This window comes from Anser anser, assembly GCF_964211835.1.
Source record: "Anser anser genome assembly, chromosome: 1".
Classification (NCBI taxonomy): Eukaryota; Metazoa; Chordata; class Aves; order Anseriformes; family Anatidae; genus Anser; species Anser anser.
In genome coordinates this window covers 70003863-70025306 of record NC_139720.1, presented here as the reverse complement: position 1 = coordinate 70025306, position 21444 = coordinate 70003863, and the positions used below count along the sequence as shown (strand labels likewise).

The following is a 21444-nucleotide window of genomic DNA, read 5'->3' as shown; positions in this document are numbered from 1 at the left end:
ACACTGAATAAATACAAACAGCGCAGAACGTGGCCATAACTCAGAGCTGCCGTGCAATAAGCAGCAGCAAAGTGTGTTGTTCCCCGCCCCTCCCCCCCCCCCCCCCGCCTCAGCAACAAGCTAAGTGTGAACAACAAGGTCCCTGTTTTTGTCCTAATTTAGGTAGGGGTAAAACCTGCATATACTGCCAAGGCAGCAGGACCAAGCAAAACAGCAACAGACACATACTCCAAGGCAGAACGAACAGATTTACTGCCGGATCTTCATGCACCATGCAGAGCGCAATGTGTGCGGCTGCTCCTTACCATGAAGTAGCTTGAGAAACCGTGTCTCCTATTCCTACCTGCGAGAGATGCAGGATCAAAGAGCAGCGACTGGTTGCATGTTGCAGTTGTGGCATTTGGGGTGGGCATACAATTTATGACTTCCAGCATTTTTCTTTGGGCTGTTAAACAATGATGGCATGGTAACCTTCTTGAAAACATGAAGGATTTAAGCCACACATACTGCCACTACAAGAACAAGTTTTCAGAGGCAGAGATGGCATTTCTGTATTCCTAAAAAAAAAAACTTTGACAAAATAGTCCACTTGATCAAGGACAATTCTTTTTCCTTTCACAGTAAACAGCATCCTAATTGTACAATAAATCACTATCTACACAGTAACACTCCCTATCAACAGAATTCAAATATGTGGTATTCCTTTTGAAACAGTGGTTTTTAAAGAGATACCCCCAGGCACATGCACACACCCCAAAGAAAACACGCAAGTTACAAAATCGGGAAGCAGCAGTTCAGAGTTAACATTGTTCAAGGAAGCAATATATGTACTAGCACCTTTATTCCAAACGTGCCAAAGAGATGAAACAATTATACAACTGGGTGTGTGAGTTAATTGGGGTTTTGTTATAAACGTATTCAGTATATGAGTTCCTAGAAATAACCTGCCACCCTGAGAATGAAGCAGATGATGTTGCTGATTCATTCACTGGTAGTCACAATGTCTACTCCTGTTCAAATGTATATTTTGTCCTATGTATGGCCATCTTGCAATGCCTAGTCTTAAAGTGTCTCTTTTTTGTTGTTTTCTCTTCAATTTTAAAAATACAGTTGCTTTCCCATCGTAAGTGTGCCAGTAATTACCTTCATTTCTGAAGCCTTTTCCTATTTCATTGTAGCAATCAGTCCAGTTTGTGAGTACAGTTTGACACATTTAGGGCATTACTGGGTTGTCAAGACCATTTTTCAGAAGGCACAGTCTCTGAAATTACACAAATCCCTTTTTAAATTAGTAAATTCATCTCTTGTATTTGGAATTTTAATATAAGATGGCAAGACCAATAATATTGAATCTCTGATGGGAGTTAATGAAGCAGTTGGCAGTCTCTTGCTATCTCTAGCAGGAAAAAAAAAAAAAAAGCTGCTCGATTTCTGCATCTGAAACAAATTGAATTAGATACTATCCAAATTGCTATACCCATGCACTACACATCATTTGTTCTTTGAGTGACATGAAACCAGGAAATTTCTACAAAAGCCTAGAAATTTGTCAATTTGTCACACACAAAAAAAGCTGCTAACTGGGGGGGTGGGGGCAAAGGAAGAAGTGGAGCAAGTTGCTTGGGCTTTAAATATTCATGAAAATTTTAGTCTATATAAAAAGTGATAAAGGTCCCAAATGTTGTGGTTGTTTGGGAAAGAAACACAGTTATCTAGCACAAAGTGAAAGACTACCAAAAGTAAGGTTCAAAGACTAATAGGCTAAATAAACCTTAAGCGACAGTGTAGGTGTGCTTTCTTTCAGAGCCTATTACTGCATAAGATATTGCAGTCATTTTGTTGGTTTCTTGCCCTTCAATTTTGTACCACTGCACAGAACAAAAAGCAGAAGACTACATAAAACACATTACGGTGAAGAACTAAGAAAGCTTCACCTCTCCCTCTGAAGAAATGACTTCATGAATTAGTCTTTTGTGGCTAAAAGCTTGGAAAAAATAAACCAAACCCTGACATTTAACATGAGGGAAAGATGTATGGCATATCACTGCTCTTGAATAGCAAATGAAATCAGACCTGCTAAGTCACCTAAGCCAGCAAGCCAACATTGCTTATCACTATGAGAAGGAAAAAAAAAAAAAAAAAAACTTTATAGAATGGAAAAGAAAAAAAAAGCCAAAATTAATATTTGATCAAGTATCAGTAGAAGTTGGCTTCACTGCATCCCATCCTGACTCTTCTGCAGAACCTTCTCACACCAGCTCTGGAGATGAGGAGGATGAGGAGGGCTCCCTGCACACACACAGGCACACACCTCCTAGCCATGCTGCTCAGAGCAAGCAATTCCCCAGTGGCAAGGCTTCAGCAGGAATCGCTGACTGGACTTTGCCAGTCTCCATGGTACCCCCCCACCTCACCATGGATTGAAGGCAGAACTAACAGCATGTTAAATATCATTCATTAGCAGCTTACAGAATTGTGAGGCTGAAAGAATAGCTTTCTTTGAAAAATTAATCCCCTCTGTTGACCCACTTACACTACTGCATATTCCTTCCCATTCCTTCCCTGCGTAAGGCAGCTGAGGAAGCTGATCTCTGCCCCCTCAGTTGCTTCTCACCACGAAGGATGTCAACCAAGCCCAGACCATGTAAAAATGGTTGGTGCCTAGCTGCCACAAGTTCAAAAGGAAGACCTAGAGCACTTAAACAGATTTGCATTCCCTGAGTAACTCATCACCCTGTTTTCATTGCTCATGTCAAGAGAAAAACATACAGATTTGTTTTTTTATCTTTAGTAAGACAGGATTTTATTGTAGCTTAACTGAATAAACTTCTTATCTTGAACAAAAGTCACCAGGAAACTCAGCATGGCCATACAGTTCCCAAGTGATGCCATCTGCATGCTGGTTAGGTACACATCTCCCACCTGAGCTACTGGCACACTTCCCCGTGCCAACTACAACTCTTACTCTCCATGCAGACAAGATGCTTTCACCACCATAGCTACTACTAGGTATCTCCTCATCCTTTTCTTAAACTGCAAGGTTGTAAAATCAAGTAACGTGCTTACAAATTGTTCTTGAAATAAATCATTTGTATCAAGCAGAATAAAGTTTTACTAGCATTTTCCCCAAAACAAACATTCCAAATAAATTTCAGTTTTGGTCAAAAAGCTATTCATAGTTACTTTGATTAGGTATTCCTTTTTTTTTTTTTTTTTTTTTACAAATAAGGAGGCAATTTAAAACACCTGGAATATAAAATACTTCTTTGTATGCAATGCTTTGAGTACAAGGCCATTCATTTCATGAAATCTACCTTGTGCTTCAAAGTTAACTGAGATGACTGAACTAGGTGTTACCTCTGAGCAGCTGAGCAACAGTTAACTGCTTGTGTGCAGAGCCCTGCTGTCACCCCCTCCAGCGGCCAAGAGCACCTGCATGCCAGGCTGCTAGTGCCTTTGGGAGCAATCTGACCACCACCAGCTCAGGAAACAGCAATAGAAGCTGTATGGTAACAGCCCCCAGCACAACTGCAACACCACTACCCAAAGCAACGACACAAGGACTTCCTTCACATAGGAAAACTCAAGACCATCCACAGTATAATCCACCAGCAGAGAAGAACAAAGTTATGTCCCTGATCTGATAAAGTGAGACAAGTGACAGGGTACTGCAGGGTTTTAAAGCAGAAAATGAAACATTGTGGAACAGATACTTCTGTATCAGCAACAAAATCAACAGCTTGATGCTCAACAAGTAGAGCTAGTAGTTCCAGTTCATTTTCTACAGTCTCGAAAATGCCACCAGCATCAAGTGGCTCATACGTTACCCTTAAGAATCCATCCACATCTCCTTCACAGTGTTCAGCTGCAGAACCTTTGGTGCAGGAGAAAGGATTCACTAGTCAAACAGCATAAATATGATATCAACACTAGTAAAAAAGAAAAAAAAAAATGGGCGTGGAGAAAACGACAGATTTAGAGGTTAACTGCAAGGTTACTGCCAGGCCTCCAGCCCCTCCAAGCTATTTTAATACCCACCTATGATAATGAAGACACAGCACATGCAGGCAGCACCTATATTGGAGATCCTTATGCCTCATCCCGAGTGCGCTGCTCCATCTGCTAACACATTGCAGCATTATGCAATGACAATGATTCAAAGCCCTGGAAACCTGGTGGCCTGTTAAGACTGCAGCTCATCTGGACTGAATTCCTTCCTGCTTTCTTGCTCACTAAAGAGCTGGGGAGAGCCATTGCTTTACAGAGTTATTCTATGTAATTTCAAGCAATGACAAACTCCTTGTAAGACCAGAGACCCACATGTCAACTGTCATTACATGAGCATCCCCTGCCAGGCCCTCCCCCCAGAAGACTCATATACCAAGGTTTTGACTTAAGATCTAAATGAATAAAGCAAAGGATAGAGAAAATGACACACTAATTCCATTTATAAAGGACATCACAGATACTTCAACGTAAGCTGCCCAAAGTAGTTGGGAACTGATCAGGCAAGAACTGATGACAAATCTGAGTCCCAAACTGAAGTTTAATCCCAAAACCATGCAAGATGCTGGATAAAAGCTCCCTACTGATGCAGTTCTCCAAAGGAATTCCATCTCCGACTGCAATTTCCTGACCTGTTCCCACATCAAGAGTAATTTCTGTCACCTTTACGCTGATTACACCGAATCACAGAATCATCTAGGTTGGAAGAGACCTCCAAGATCACCGAGTCCAACCTCTGACCTAACACTAACAAGTCCTCCACTAAACCATATCACTAAGCTCTACATCTAAACATCTTTTAAAGACCTCCAGGGATGGTGACTCAACCACTTCCCTGGGCAGCCCATTCCAATGCCGAACAACCCTTTCAGTTAAGAAGTTCTTCCTAATATCCAACCTAAACCTCCCCTGGCGCAACTTCAGCTCATTCCCACTTGTCCTCTCACGAGGCACGTGGGAGAATAGACCAATCCCCACCTCGCTACAGCCTGCTTTAAGGTACCTATAGAGAGCGATAAGGTCGCCCCTGAGCCTCCTCTTCTCCAGGCTGAACAACCCCAGCTCCCTCAGCCGCTCCTCGGAAGACTTGTTCTCCAGACCCGTCACCAGCTTCGTTGCCCTTCTCTGGACACACTTGAGCACCTCCATGTCCTTCTTGTAGCGAGGGGCCCAAAACTGAACACAGTACTCGAGGTGCGGCCTCACCAGAGCCGAGTACAGGGGCACAATCACTTCCCTAGCCCTGCTGGCCACACTGTTTCTTATACAAGCCAGGATGCTGCTGGCCTTCTTGGCCACCTGAGCACACTGCTGGCTCATATTCAGCTGCCTATCAACCAATACTCCCAGGTCCTTCTCTGCCAGGCAGCTTTCCAGCCACTCATCTCCCAGCCTGTAGTGCTGCTTGGGGTTGTTGTGCCCCAGGTGCAGGACCCAGCACTTGACCTTGTTGAACTTCATACAGTTGGCCTCAGCCCGTTGGTCCAGCCTATCCAGATCCTCCTGCAGAGCCTTCCTACCCTCGAGCAGATCGACACATGCACCTAACTTGGTGTCATCTGCAAAATTACTGAGGGTGCACTCGATCCCCTCATCCAGATCATCAATAAAGATATTAAAGAGAACTGGCCCCAGTACTGAGCCCTGGGGGACTCCACTAGTGACCAGCCTCCAACTGGATTTAACTCCATTCACCGCAACTCTTTGGGCCCAGCTACCCAGCCAGTTTTTAACCCAACAAAGCGTACACCAGTCCAAGCCATGAGCAGCCAGTTTCTTCAGGAGAATGCTGTGGGAAACTGTCAAAAGCCTAACTAACTGAAATCAAAGTAGACCACATCCACAGCCTTTCCCTCATCCACTAAGCGTATCACTTTGTCATAGAAGGAGATCAGGTTGGTCAAGCAGGACCTGCCTTTCATAAACCCATGCTGACTGGGCCTGATTGCCTGGTTGCCCTGCAAATGCCGCATGATGACACTCAAGATAATCTGCTCCATGAGCTTCCCTGGCACTGAAGTCAAACTAATAGGCCTATAGTTTCCCAGGTCTACCCTCCAGCTCTTCTTGTAGATGGGCATCACGTTTGCTAGCTGCTAATCAACTGGGACCTCCCCTGATAGCCAGGACTGCTGGTAACTTGCTGATGATGCTGATTTCTGATCCTACACAGGAGAAAAGACTCCTCAGAAAAGACTGAGCTCTTTTCCATCCCTGTCCTCCTTTCACACAGCCTCAGTAACCAACGTACCCCAAAAAGACTGCTTTCACAGTATTTTTGCTAGGACTCTGCCCACATAGCTAGACACACAGACCGACAGCCACAAAACGTGGTACATGCACGGTCTGCCGTATCCAGGGGAAAAGGGTTAGGGGTCCAATATCCCCATGCCCCCTTGCAGTGTGGTTTTAATCATCAGGAAAGAACCCAAAGAACTCCCTATGAGGCCAGATCATCCGTGATGCAGCAGAAAATGTCCCTTAACCACAGACTCCCTCAAAGACCTCTGACTCTTTTAAATGCTGGAGCCATTTCAACACTGCACAAGCAGTTGGTCCTCATTCTTTCTTCTCTCCCCACAAACCAGTCTTTTACAATATATTTACAATATGAACTGGCATTTCAAAACATCAATCTCATCATTAAATGTTAAGATGATCACAGGAGAAAAACACGAAAAGCCTCAGTGTGAAGTCTTTGGGTTAGCGATCATCTATCATTCTTTTCAAATGTTCGTGCTCAGTACAGGCTAGAGAGGAACTCAAGGTTACACTTCGTGCAAATGCTTTTCTGTCTTGTATTGTCAGCCACCACAGTACCTACAGATTCATGCATTTGAATAATTTTTTCAATTTTTTTTGTCGCTGTTGTGTTTTTTTTTAATTTTGTTTTGTTTTAAATCAAGTCAGTTCATGGATGATATTAACCAGATTTGTTTTTATTTCTAGTCACTCTTCAAATTATTAATATTATTCCCAGCAGATAAATGGTGTGTTTGTGGTTTGCAATACACATTGAGAAAGAAGGCTTATTAGGACAAAACATTCAAAGCCTTTCTGCCAAAAAGAACTGGGAAATTGCTCTACTTTCTGCTGCCCAGAGAAATCTCTTCTGCAGTACTTTTTTCTTTCTTTTTTTTCTTTCTTCATTTTCTTCTTTTTCTTTTCTCCCCTATTTCAGCTAATAAAGTCCCTTGGGTATATTTTCTTAATTCCTGTTTTTGACAGACAATTGAAGTAGGAATCTTATTAAGCCAACTTAGAAACATACTTTCTAATAGCAAAGATAAAAATAATTGAATGCAAGAGAGGTTTAGGGACTAGCAGGGTCCTAACCAGAGTGCTGCCCTTAGGCAGCTGAAGTTTGATGAGATGAGTCTGGGATGCTTTAAGAGCTAGATTCAACCCCTTGTTGTACCATTCATTTTCCAGGTGACTTTGCTCAAGTCACTTACCTCCATTTCTCTAGTGATATATAGTGCCTGATCCTCACACACACACCCCCCCATACCAGTTTTAAGAGTTCAGATGCATAAGAGTTTGAAACAGTTATGATGTATAGAGGGTAAAGGTGTTCTTTGCAACTCCTTGAACCAGCTGTACAAAAGTGGGTGCTCTACCCAAACAGCTGTGGCAGTCACACTCAGAAGTGATTTAACAAATTGGACAAACGTGCACCATCTCCACCACCACTTCGTGGAGCACAGAGACAAACACACCAAGTTTGCACATCCTTGTGGACTTCAGTGAAGGCAATATCAGAAGGCTGGCAGAGCATGCTGGAAAAGCAACTATGCATCCTGCCATCCAGTCACTCAAATGCCTAAAAGGCAGCATCCTTCGGCTTTAATATACAATTAAATACTGAACCATATCCTTCTCCCCCACCCCAGTGAACATCTTAGATGAAGTTTTAGACACTAGGTCAAAAAAGAGTTAAGAAGTATTTGACAACAGAAAAGAAAAAAATCAGAAACAAACAAAAACAAACAAACAAAAAACAACCAACTTTAACAGAAATAGGGGAGCAGAGAAATAGTTATTTAAATGTGACCCTTGTGGGGGCAGGGGGAAAGTCTGTCTGATTTTCTTTGGATACAGTCAGGCAGGAAATCGTTGAGGTGGGTTAAAATACCTCTCTTGTACATGCTTTACAAAGAATTTCCTCTGATTACTAGAATAATATTTGTTTACATGTCGGCCTTGATAAATCACAGCTGTGGTGCTTTGTTTCCTCTCCTCTCCTTATTTTCATCTATTAATAGGTCTACAGGTACCCACACATCAATTAAAAATACACATGTATACTTATTCTATATATAAACACTTCCATTCTGCAAACGAGTTCCCTACTTAACATAGTCCTGGTCCTCAAATCTGTCATTTATGCTTGTACTGCTGCACATACAGCACAACCCCACTATCCTCCTTGTGAGATCAAGATCCTAAGGATGCCCGAGACCATGCAGAGCCCTATGCATAGGGGGAGAGACATAAATATTGAGGCGATAATTCAATTAACAGTCCTGTAACCACTGAAGGCTCACAACTGGAAACACCAAAATGAGAGAAGCTTAATCCTGAGCAACATTCCGTTTGCTTTTTTTTTGTTGTTTGGTTGGTTGTTGTTTGTTTTGTTGTTTGGTGTTGGTGGGGTTTTTGTTTTGTTTAATTTTGCTTCCCCAGCTCAGGAGGAGGAAGCAAGACATATGACAGAGCTCTGATACAATGTGGAGTTAGCTATTCAGTTTTGCATCTTCAAAGCTAGAAGTCTGTGGAAGTAGTTTCAACCAGGTATTTTAAGCCATCAATAAGGTCAGCATCTCCAGTATTTCCACCAATGAATTTTGGAGTCCAGCATTGGAAGGAAGGGGTTTATTCTTCATGTTTGATACACCAAAGCCCACCACGATTTTTTTCTCTTGACTTAAAGAAGAATTATGAAAATCTTAGTTCTTGTCACAGCTTATCTTCCCCCAGGGTGCCACTTCCCCACCTAATATATAACTCAGTCCTCAGGCCCAAACGCTTCATATTTCATAGCCTCTGAAGAGAAGCTGGAGTCCACCAGCTGTGGATTGCACTGCCTAAGCCCACTGAGGTACATCAAGCTGAGAAACTCTTCCTGATTTGAGACTTTAAACCTCTCAGTCACAGCAGCTGCTTTATTTCTATGCTGAGAAGCATTAACTAGAGAGTTCTCTGAGAGGATTTAATACGAATTTAAAATATGGCTTTTGTTACTGGTCACACTAACCAGTTACTTAGTTCTTAACTAAGCAAGTAGATACAGTTTTAAAAACAAGAATCCCTTCCCAGAAAGGTACCTGGAGGCATCTAACCTATTTCTAATGACAGTCAATGCATTCAAAGGTCTCCTCTGGGATTATCTCCTGGAGTCGATTGGGCAATTTTACCATTGGCAAACTGAGGTTTTAGCAGCTGTTTAAGAACCTTCCAGTAAACGCAGGCTGAAGTGAATCCAAAAAAGAGAAAAAAATAAAAAGAAAAAGAAAGGAAAAAAAAAAACCCACAACACAAACCGACAAGGAGCATATTAAAAAACCAACCAAACAAGAACTTCTGGGTTGGGCAGAGGGGGTGTCACATCGAACGTGCTGTACCCTACACAAACACATCCCCGGGCTCTTCCTCATGCGGGAGCTTTCTCCGAACCCGAGCACTGCTCACTCACGTGAGCAGGGATTGAAAGGTCTGGCCCTTGGGTGCTGTGTCATGCCCTTCAAAGTGTCATCTCTTATCTGGCTGCTAAGAAACCATGCTGCACGCAAATCCAAACAGCTTCCAGCCACTTCATCTCACTTACACCATGTAGCACTCTTTTGGCAGCCACAAATGCATTAAGCTAACAAGTGGACTTAATAAATAAACTTGTATCTTGGCCAAAACAAAGAGCAATGAGAATCCTACCTGGGACTCAAACACTATCACTACAAAGGAAGAAAAAGAAAAGTAAAAAAAAAACTGCCACCAATCACAACCTGATAATGCAAACCAAACAGCATAGCAGCTCCTGAACTAGAGAAGGGTAAGGCATCAAAGACACAAGAAGTCTCATCTGTTCTTCAGTAATCTTGTCCAAGGGAAGGAACCTAGGCTGCAAACTCCCAGCTCCAGAGTAACATTAACATTGCGTACTGGGTACCAGGTGAAACAAACTGGGCTTAATGGTCAGGCTCGGCATTGAGAGGGTGAGCAGAACTGTCACTGCACAAGGATGCTGGCCAGCAGCGGGGGAAAAGAGCCCACAAGCAGATGTGGGCGGCAGGGGTGGAGAACACTGGCAACAACAGCTCTGCTTGCCTAAGAAAAAGCGGGCATCTAGACCTGCTTGGAAGAACATCCAAAAAGCTATTTTAAAAGAGCCTCTCATGTACATGCATGAAAGTCCCCTTGATACCTTGTCGCAGAGTTTTACCACCATTACTGTTAGAAAGGTTTTCCCTAATTCCAAACCAAGCCTCCTTTGCTACAAAACAGGCAGAATGAAAAAGAAATCAGCTGCCAGCAGGCACAGAGCACACAGAAAGGAATTCTGGTATCTTCTGACATATCAGAAAAGATACGGTGTTGTTATTTTTTTGTTTGTTTGTTTTTTGTAGCCATTTCCGCCCTCTCCAGTTCCCTCAAAGAATGTTGTTTGTATATATAAAGCAGGGAGGAGCTGTGAAGTACGAGAAGAATTCAGAGGGAACTCTGGACTTCCAGGCTTCATCCAGCAGCGACCGGATGCAATGCATTTGGCCTCCATGGCAAACAGGAGACTGAGAAACATGTTTCCCTTCAAACTGAATTTTATTCAAACACCTCTGCACACTCATTTTGCAGAGCGTGAAGCTAACCAGCCTAAGGTAAGTCACACATCTGAAGAAGGGAAAGTTAGATGTGACAGAAGAAGAATACAGCACTGATTCTTCACCTCACTCAATCTGGTATTTTAATTGCCTCAAGTACGGCCAACAAGATATAGTTCACCCAAGAGGAACAGCTCTCATGCTTTCCCTAACTCAGCTTCCTAGCATTACTGCTTACAGCATTACTGCTTTCCAAAATGACCAAAAATAAAAAATAAATGCAAAAGTAGGGATGGGTAGAGACAGCAGTCCTGAAATTTTACCAAGAGTTAATAAAAAAAACTATGCCATCTTAGAACTATGCCTACAGAGATGTACTACAACCCTTCAAATCAGAACACAGCAGCTCAGAGCTATTAAATCAGAGCTAGCAACTTCAGTGCCCACTTTCTACCCATACCCTCAGGCCGGCAAGAACTTACACTCGCTTCTACAGTTTTTCCACAACAATGTTTAATATGAAAGCTGACATGGGATTAATCTGTTCCCAATTTCATTCTTATTACCCACCGAGTTCAGCACAAGTTGAATGCACCTCTTAAGGTTAGGCCAGAATGCACCTCTTAAGGTTAGGCCAGAATTCTATAGTTTTCTAAAGGTGAGAAGAACAGTAAAAACACTAGGTAAAATTAGCAGAAGGAACACCAATTTGCTGTTTTATATTCAAATATCAAAGGAATAACAGATTTCAGTACTTGTAGCTCTGTATGGAAGCTTCTGACAAAGCAACTTAAAACCTGCTGGCCTCGCAAAATGTGTTTTCTTACAGCATTGCTGCTTTCCAAAATGACCAAAAAAAATGCAAAAGTATAGGATGGGTGGAGACAGCAGTCCTGAAATTTTACCAAGTGTTATTAAAAAGAACTATGCCATCTTAGGAACTTGAAGAGCACAGTAAGTGCTACCATCACAGGAGCACAGCCGTGGGACTTCAGATACGAGATAAGAATTTGACCTCCTGGCCAACAAGCCATCTGCAGGATATCAATCCCACCTACAGCTGGTCAATTCATAGTGTCATCAGATGAGCAAAAGGGGCCAATGACCAGCCCATGTGAGCTGTCTCTCCAGGTCCATAAGCAACAGCTCATGGTGAAGATTTCTATAAGATACAATCTTCTCATCCAGATAAGGATTCTTTCCTGTTTTCTTCTTGGCTTGGTTGTTGCTTCCTCTGAAAGGGTTACAATTTCAAAGGCAGTGCTAAGAACAGGACTAAAAACTACACATGTTCAAGGAGTAGAAGTAAGCAAGTAAAGAATAAGATCTTCCTCCTAAGCCAGCTATAAAAGCTATTTCATTGCTTCCTATTTCAAATCAGTATGTGCTCACATCAGGAGTGAGCTTGGCGTACCCTTCTCACTGGGAAAAATAATACACATATGGAAAAAGTACAAGATGCTCACTGGTACATGGACCAGTCAAAGATCTAAAACACAATGTCTTGACTAGTTACATGCCTAGCTCATCAAAGTAACAATTTAAAGGAAACCAGGAATTGTTTCAATTACATATGCAACAGGAACAGGGAAGAAATAATGTTCAGAATATTAGAAAACATTTCCACAATGAAAAGCTCTACTCACATGCAAAGAACACATGCAGGTATTTCATTTATAAAAGATTTTTGCCTGAACATACTATTATTAAAAAATAATAATAATAATCTCTATTTTTGCTAAGTAGAAAACTTTACTGCAGCTGCACAGACAAGCACATGCAGCTTAGCATGCACCAGGCATCACAGGCACCTCTCCCAAGGCTGATACCAAAACCACTATGAAGAACCTTTCAGCTGACTGCTGGCAACTCTTTCCATTGAGGCATTGAGCTTGCTCTGTTGTCGCACACGCATTTCAATATTCACCACCAACTGGGCTGAACTGAATTAAAGCCTGAAGGAGGTTTTCTCTCCAGCAGTACGATAGAGGAACTTCTGCTGCCAACAGCAAATGTGAAATAACCATGCTGTGTGCGCCAAACTGGGCACTCTTCTTCAGAACATTGACATTAACGTCAAGGGAGTCAATGAGACTCCCAGAGCTGCAGATTGGCTAAAATGAATATACACACAGGACAGAACAAGCAAAAAAACCCCAATTAGTTGCTACCTTTCTGTTTTCACCGAGTTGTATCAAAAAGCGACTAAGCTAGAACCACCTACCATAAGGTTTGGAACCACAAATCCCACAATGAACAGATGGACCTCTGCTATGAAGTCCAGTGCCCGCTCTTTACTCTCAAAAAGTCTGCGTAAATTTAGATCCAAGTACCAAAAAAACTGAATTATGATTTCCCATCCCTGCTACAGTTTCTTTCCAGCCATCAAATTCTGTAGCCAAAAAAAAAATTCCCCTTTTTTGTAAATTGCTGATTATGAGAACAATATATAACATCTAGGGACATTTGGTGGCAGTGAAAGATCTCACAGCAAAGCTACTGTTAAATCTTTGCTGAGAAACAAGGCAAGACATCTGTTTTACATTGTCTTTGAAATAATTAACTGATTTATGCATTACCAAAATGAAAATTAATTTTATTCTACTGTGAGAAAGTTTGAGAAAAGTGGAAGTCTTTAGTAATCTTTAAAAAGAAAAAAAAAATCAAGATTAGGCCAGACAAAGAGCCAGTTCCCACAAAAGGCATGATGGAGCAGTGCCAAATGCTTCTAAGAACAGAGCATTTTTTGGTTGTTTATTTGGAGCCAAATTTCTTATGCCTTCTTTCTCTCTTTTATGGGTATTAATAAGATTTCCACATAAATCTGTCTCTACTTAGTCATCTTCACCACTGTCAGACTTTTGAATCCATCATCAGGAGAATTGCCAATAAAAATGTTTTTGATGTCACAAGAGCCATGCTATCACTCCAACCATTGCCCAGAACAAACAGTCCCAAAAAGGTGAAAGGTCACTACAGTGTATGGAAAGCAAAATATTTAAAAAGTATAGTGTTAAAAATAAGAGACTCCAGAAAGAGGGGGAGAGGTGAAATAACAGTGGTTATCAACTAAATGTATTTCTTGGTTTGGTGTTAACAAATGAAAAACCTATATTTCTCCAATTAATATACATTCTTAAGCCAGATATCAAATAATAATTGGAAATTTTACTTGCACTTTTCTGAAACTGCCTTTTTTTAATCTATTATTCTTCTATCTATTTACAAGCCCTTCGCATTCATATCACATATTGTAACAAGAGCATGCCTGTCATTGATGTATGGAAATTTCCTCCAACGCACCAGTTGGATTCAAGACTTTGCATTTAGAGCAAGGTAACTATCATCTCTTGAAATCCGTGATTGTATCTCCTTACTTTCAAAATGAGGGGTGTATATCGCTGGTACAGCAAACAAACAAACAAACAAAAATCAGATGCTCTTGAACCAAGTTGAAAGGAAAGAAGTGTGACAACCTAAGAAAAAGTTATCACCAGGCAGAATAATAATGTTTCTTCAGTGTCAGTCACAGACTGAAACAAGTTTAACCAACTTTCTTACACGTGGAAGCAGAATCAAGTGTCCAAAGCCCACCCTCAACTTGTTTTGTTTGCCTTTAATGAGGGAAAATAGGTTTCAGATTTTCTGGGCTAGAAGACAGGGAATAATAAGAGAATACTCAGCTCATTGATGTAAACATTCCTAGATCAAAATGCAACATTTGACCATTCATCACATCTTAGAAGAGTGGCACTAAGTGAGCTGTTAAAGCATGTGGGCATCAATATCAGGAGACTTCTCTTAAGTTTACTTTTTATTTAATAACCACTTGAAAAAAATCCTTCATACATCTAAGAAATTAAATACACATTTCTTCAAAAATATCTGCATTTGCAAATTCAAGCATTCAACAGAGAGCATATGACATAATTACACCTGTAGACACCGATTCACCATTTTAGATAACAATCCATTAAGATTATGGGAAAGATAGAAAGCAACTTTCTACACTATCAGGTTTCTGACTGAAGTTCTCATCTCCTTTACTTGCTTTACTTAGAGGGATCTGAGGGTTGTGGTTGACAGCAAGTTGAATATGAGCCAGCAGTGTGCCCTGGCAGCCAGGAGGGCCAACCACATCCTGGGGTGCATCAAGCACGGCATCGCTAGTCGGTCAAGGGAAGTGATTGTCCTGCTCTACTCTGCGCTGGTGCGGCCTCACCTCGAGTACTGTGTGCAGTTCTGGGCACCGCAGTACAAAAAGGACATTAAACTGTTGGAGAGTGTCCAGAGGAGGGCGACGAAGATGGTGAAAGGCCTAGAGGGGAAGACGTATGAGGAGCGGCTGAGGTCACTGGGCCTGTTCAGCCTGGAGAAGAGGAGGCTGAGGGGGGACCTCATCGCAGTCTACAAATTCCTCGCGAGAGGGAGTGGAGAGGCAGGTGACCTATTCTCTGTTATCACCAGTGACTGGACTCGTGGGAACGGTGTGAAGCTGAGGCAGGGGAAGCTTAGGTTGGACATCAGGAAGAGGTTTTTCACCGAGAGGGTGGTTGCACACTGGAACAGGCTCCCCAGGGAAGTAGTCACTGCACCAAGCCTGTCTGAATTTAAGAAGAGATTGGACTGTGCACTTAGTCACACGGTCTAAACTTTTGGGCAGACCTGTGCGGTGCCAGGAGTTGGACTTGATGATCCTTATGGGTCCCTTCCAACTCGGGATATTCTATGATTCTATGATTCTATTATGAATGCTTAAGATGATCTGATCATTACTTTTATCTCAGTTTCAAAAATCTTAACCAAATAGAAGACTCAAGAACCCCTAGGCCAAGTTCTCAGAAGTAAATTGAATGATTGTAGAGGAAGCTGTCTTGTCACAGTTCCCAATAGCTGAGGATTCAGGCTTTATAATTTTTTCTCATTTCATTTAAAAAAATAAAATAAAAAAATAATGCATATCAATTTATTTTATAATATACTGACCAGTTTAAAAATCTATGCCTTTACTCATCATCACGTTTCCACTTTCATTTGAGAACAGAATATATAGAGAGCAAATCAAAACATGAAATAAATATGTACATTGAAGTTGCAGACTCCCATTAAGGAGTTGCACTAATTCATGGCCAAGAATTTTATCAGTTTTGATGGTAGATTTACTGCAGTTCCCAAGAAAATAATAAATTCTAAAGAATTCAATTTCTGTCTTTCTAAAAAGTCTGCTCGAATGGCAGATCACAGCCCCAGCTCAGGATATTTTAAGGTTAATCTTAAGGATCTCCTCTCTTTTCTACACATAACACTAAAGGAAAAGAAAATTCTATATCCAGGAATGACTACACTGGAATGAAAAATATTGAATCTGCCTCATAGTCACTTCTGTCCCCGAATTTCTCATAGTCACTTCTGTTCCAACTACCCAGAATAAGAACATCCCACATTTCAGGACTAGATTTTATACACCACACACAGTAGAAGAGAAAGTTGAAATAAAGATTGCATAGATTTAAGAGAAAGGAGATGGATGATCTACCTTTACTGCTTCACTCAAAAATGTTCAAGAATTCTCCACAAAACATTCGGTTTCGCCATCTCTCTCACCACATCACATGTACCCAGAAAGCTAGATTCAGATGTCCTAAATTTCAGTTAAGCCCTAGCGCTGAGTATTTCCTATTAGCTGGATCTGACTCCAAAGGTGCCTTGCCAAGAGGAAACAACAGGCTTGGATCCTCAAGTGGAATTTAAGCTTGACTATGTGCTGAAGTGCTGGCACCCCAATCCACCTATTTGTTGCACTATTATCACATGCTCCTCTATTACACTGCTTGACACAAACATGGCAAGCTTAGTAAGAACAAGCATTTTGTATTCTGCAACTCAGAAGTCAGTTTTCAATATCAGTATGACACAGACAGTATTTCTGTTTGCCACTGAACAGCTTCTCAGGGTTGTCTCTGTGGTGAGGCATGTACATAGCCAGCCCTGCCTGAAATAAATCATCCAAACCGCATACACCTATTTCTATACCTGCCTGCTTCTGGACAGTATTGAATGCGCTTGCTTCTCCACAAGTTAGAGGAAGCAAAAATGGTCTGCAAACCTGAGCAGGAAACTTTTACCAGCAAGAGTAAGGTTCTCCTCCCACTCTTGTCCCCCTTCTAACTTCTGAGTCGCTAGCTGAGTCCTCCCCACAGTTCAGTTCCTCACAAACAAGACATCAAATCCTTTAATAGAAAATGTTTATTCATTTGAGCTTTACATAATCTGTAGACAATTGGAACTGCATTTAAAAATGAACGTTGCATATGAATTAAGTTTAAAAAAAAAAGCCAGTAATGGCATAGAACTTACATTGCAACATTTCATACAGAATTTAAAAGTCAACAGAAAAACAGTGAATCTCAAGGAATGAAATCTAAAGAGGTAGCATTTCTGTCACTCATTTTCAGAACTGTCTTAATAAATCACTAATACTAACTAGTCCACAGCTGCTATCAAAAGAGGCATAAGGCAGCAATAATACAACCACTATACATAGCAGAGTAAGTTTTGCCAGCTAAAGCTCTTTTTTTTTTTTTTTGGGGGGGGGGGCAATAAGAGTCTCTTATTTAATCCAGCTGCTCTTATCACAATTCTAACCAGGCAGAGCTCCATGTTGAACAAGCCCCCATTTATGCCCATGAGAACAACGCTGGCTCCAGCTACACAGGGAGCTTATCAGATCTCAGCTCCATGTCACAGCCAAAATTAGCAACAAGTCAGGCTAGGTACCAGAGACACCATAAAAAGCAACCACCTCAATGGCTTTGCAACCTCTGGAACAGAGTTGTAGCACCAAGTTACAGCTGTCATATTGGAATGTATACACTTCTAGAACATAAGTATATAGGTACTTATCAAAATCACCCCTGAAGTAGTTACAAATCAAAAGTCAGGCAGTGGTTACAGAGGCTGGTGTATTAAGAAACAAGCCTGTCTGCAGACACATCAGAAAATATTATTAAATATCCAGAAAGGTCAGCATCATATGTAACTCAAACTACAGACTGTGCTCTGAGTCAAAAAAACAGTTCCATCCCTCTAAGATAGCTTAACAATCACTCCTGGGAGACATGAGGGGGGAAAAAAAAAACACACACACACAATCATCCCATTTCTGATTTGAATACATACTAATACTTACTAATTTGAGTATACGTACATAAAAGCACACACATCTTTATCTTAACACACACATATCTATGTGTATGATATATGTGCATGCGTGAATGCATGCACACAAAAATATGCTACAAGGTCTCAGGTACCTATCTAAGCAGCACAAACAACACTTTTAATTGCTTTCTTTGGAGTAAGAAAATGAATGGATATCTGCTCAAGAAAACCAAAAACAAGCAAAAAAAAAACTATATGCAGACTTCTGTATGGGAACACACCTATGTGTTGAGTGCATTCCCATATGGGAGGGATAACACATAAGACATGATTGTGCGGCCCTTTTGCAGATAGGTCTGCACCTTTCTATAGCTGTCATTTCAACTGGCAATACATGGACATAGACTAGGTTTTGTGTTTCTCTGCAGGCTACAAAAAGCTTGGGCAAGTCTATCTGGATTAGAAGTGGAGAAAACATTGCTCAGATGTAGCTTCTCAACTACTGCATCATCCTTTCCAAGTACTTTCTTTTGTTACTTGTCAGATATGCAAACATAATGCTCCTGAGGGTCTCTTTGCAGACTGACACCCGAATGACATTATCAACACAACAGGGCAGACAGCCTATCACTCTGTCCTCTTCAGCTGCCTGACATTCCAATTTTAATGTAAATTGGGGGTATTTTTAATGTAAATTTGGGGTATCGATTTTTGCCTGGAATCTATATTTGTATGTAACATAGGTTACAAAACATACTAACGTTCTGCCTATGCTCCATGGCATTAAACAAACATATGTTGGCTTATTTAAAACTGTATAGAAAGAGCAAGTCTGAGAGGCTAGCAGAAGTATCTGTTCTTCAGGGTGAGGAAAAAATAGTTATTGCTGGTGCCATGGCTGCAACTTCAGTATACAGAGATGTATCAAGGTATCAACAACCTGCTGGAACTCTAAAGTGCAATAATTTGTTCATAACCTTTGGCATTCAAACACTCAAATCTTTCCCCATCTGGATTTCATTTCACAAGCATGCTTATGAACAAATATGGTCAAATATCAGGAAGAAGGATACTGCTCAAAATAAGTGATGTTCAGATTTAAAGATGAGTAATATTGTTCCCCTACAATATTAATATTTAAACATGGAAAAACAGAGTCTGACAGGTTATTCTAAGAAACAGGTTTAGTTAAAGCAGAAAAAAAAAAAAAGGCAACAAAAAAATCAACAACAGAAATCCAACATCCATCAGTGACTTGACCCTCAAAACACAGCAAATGATACAGCTTTCCAGCTGACAACAGTATATTAATATTTTTCACAGCTCTTAATCAGGCTGAGATATTTCTAAAAGAACAAGCCACTCTATGAGGCACAGTTACTTTTTAAACTGTCACCAGCATCTGTCTCAGGAGTTCAGCAACCATTAGCAAGCATCCTGAATATGTCGGAAAAGCATCACTCCTCGAGAATTAGGCACACAAGAGTCCCATAAAAATGTAGCAATGCAGACTATAATTTTAAAAATCAAACCAAAACATAAATTATATCTATAAAACAAAACAAAACCAACTAAAACAGACGATGGAGATAAGTCACGTTTCACCAACAGATTGGGGCATTAGACAAGGAGACCTCAACCACAGTCAGAGCTATTTCTGTTGTGGAAGTTCCATATTCTTCCAGACTTGCACTTTTCATGAGACAAGAGGATGAAAAAGAAAAAGTGCATTTAACTATACCGATGCTCATACACATTTTTTCCCTAATTGCTTTCAGTATTTAATCACATTAAAAATGGGAACACAGTCATGCAGCAACAGATCCTGGTCAGAGACTCATACAGAACATTTCAGATAAAACATTAAATGCACTAAAGCATGCCACAACAGAGTAACTAACTAATAAATTTCTTCATTGCTAGTTTCAGATTAAAAAAAATAATAATAATTCTCAACCTGCTTGACATAAGAAACCTGTAAATAATAAATACAAATGTCTAGTGATTTAAAAAATAGCTTCATTCATACCCTGCACATTCCACAATTAGCGTGTATTACTATCACACCCATCCAGACTTCTTTCTAGCAGTTAAAACTAAAGATTTTTTCCCAAAAAAAATCCTTTTAAGAAAATACCATTCCATACTCTTCTGGCAGACCTGTCTTTACTCATCTTTCCATCTTCTTCTTAGATGGTTTGGGCTATCCATGGACCCAAACTATTCACTTCAGCTAAAGAAAACGCAACAAAGCTCTCCGACGCAGGACTTCACTAACCTCATGTCACTGTAACACTCTGGCACACAAACACACCAAGGATATTCAATGACCAACACTGCCTGCTGACACAAAGTCTTATTTCTCACAGCTTCCAAGATCAGCAACATAATTTCACCAGCTAGACTCGAGTTACCAATACTTTTCCTGCAGGATGTCTCAGCTTTTGTTCAGCAGCACCCATGGTGGCCTTCAGAAACCACCCTTGTGCAGCAGTGCGGAAGGACCAGCCCAGAACTTCTGTCCCATCAGCAGGTTCTGCTGGTTTGTTCTTTGCATGGCATGGCGTTTCCCATTTTATTTATAATCTTATGTACAAATAAAGAATCATGCACATAAAGCAAGACATAAAGCAATGGTGAGTTAGTCTATTTTTCCGGATTCTCAATTACTCTTGAGGCAGCTACTTTGTACTGAGGTTTGCAACCACTCTGGTGGCTTGTAAAGGACTTTTAGAGGCCAAAAAATGCCACCTGATTCTACATTTTTGCTGTTAGACCAGTGAGAGAAGCACAACCTTCCCTTACAGCACCGGTTTGGCTTGCCCCCATCTTACCAAGCCGACAAGGGTCGGGCAGTCCACCCATCAGTCCTCAGCCACCCGGGCAACCGCAGACCTGACGAACAGGAGCAAAAGGGCACGAAAAGCAAATAATAATAATAAAAAAGAAAAGGCAACTATATTCGCTCGGATACGTAGGATAAACGTTAATAAATAAATAAATAAATAAAAGACTCGGTTAAGTACCACGGACAGATTTTGGGTTTTGTGGTTTTTTGCTCCTCGGGCAGCCGCTGGGCAGAGCAGGGGCTCGTGTGCCCTCTAGGGGTGCAGCCCGGCAGGGCAGGGGGGCGAGCCTACAGCGTGGCAAAAAGCGACGAGAACCAGCAGCGGCATACACCGGCAAGCAGGGAGGGAACGGCGAGCTCAAAGTGCTCTTTGAGAAAAGGAAAAGCCTGATAAAGTCGTATAGCGGTTCTTCCTCTTACCATCCCGTTTAATCTCCCCAATACGGCTCAAAAGCCAATACTCCCCCACCTTTAAATTTGGGCAGGCATACCATTTTCATTTATTTATCCCACTATTTCTCACTACTCTGATGCAGAGAACTCCTGATGTTACTACTGTTCTCGTAGCAGGACTTGTAGCAAGCCAAGTTAAAAAAAAAAAAAAAAAACTAGTCC

General features: G+C 41.1%; 1 protein-coding gene and 1 long non-coding RNA gene across 3 annotated transcripts in view; both read right to left on the bottom strand.

The window, feature by feature from the left end:
- The window catches only part of LOC310893166, an 84977-nt gene extending 64168 nt beyond the window's left edge, over positions 1–20809 (bottom strand). Inside the window, exon 1 of the long non-coding RNA XR_014578771.1 lies at positions 306–20809. This is a non-coding gene — a long non-coding RNA (uncharacterized lncRNA). The remainder of the gene's footprint in view (positions 1–305) is intronic.
- Positions 1–21444, bottom strand: part of PDE3A (phosphodiesterase 3A) — a 266283-nt gene that overhangs the window by 237682 nt on the left and 7157 nt on the right. The gene's annotated exons all lie outside the window — the stretch shown is intronic.